This window comes from Coregonus clupeaformis, chromosome 24 (genome assembly GCF_020615455.1).
Source record: "Coregonus clupeaformis isolate EN_2021a chromosome 24, ASM2061545v1, whole genome shotgun sequence".
Lineage (NCBI taxonomy): Eukaryota > Metazoa > Chordata > Actinopteri > Salmoniformes > Salmonidae > Coregonus > Coregonus clupeaformis.
The window spans coordinates 54767993-54768758 of NC_059215.1; positions in this window are offsets into that span (position 1 = coordinate 54767993).

Sequence of the window (766 nt, forward strand, 5' to 3'; positions counted from 1 at the left end):
CCGTATTGGTCCGAATATAAGACGACCCTGATTATAAGACGACCCCCCGTTTTTCAACACAAACATTTAGAAAAACAGATTTGCAGACTAGATTTGCCGAACAAAGAACTTCATTTTATTTTAAAATAACAATATTAAAAACACAGTGAATTAAACACAAAGGCAAACTATGTACAGTATGATTCAAAATTAATATCAAGCAATAATAAAGCAACATTTTTAAATAACAGAGAAAATACAGGCCACACATTTAACTAAACTTAACAAAAATTCGCCAAACTTCTCCTCCGATGTCTCTCTATCCCTCACACACGTCCTCTGCCCCGCTGTGTTCGCTCTCGCTGTCATCGCTCCCCAGCTGCTCCGCTTCCACCGGCTCCTCCCAAAGCACGTCGTCCTCGCTGCCGTCCAATGCATTTGAGATGCAACATTTTTTAAAGCCATCGATGATGCTCTGTGAGGGAATAGCATCCCATGCATGCAGGATCCATTCACACAGTAGACTTCTCTCCGAAGTCTGACGGCAGGCGTTGGGCCAAACTCGTTCTCCGTCTAAGTGACAGTCCATTACGCCGCATCATCCTACGACACCAGCCGAGGCTGGCTTTAAATCCAGTGATGTTGAGCTCTCTGGCGATTTCCAGGGCCTTAACCTGGATGACAGCTCTGGTAATGGGCATTCCCTCACTTCTTTTTCCCTGACATATTCAAAACCCTCCGGTCAACCTCAATGAAACGACCACTTTGAGGACCACGGAAGGATTTT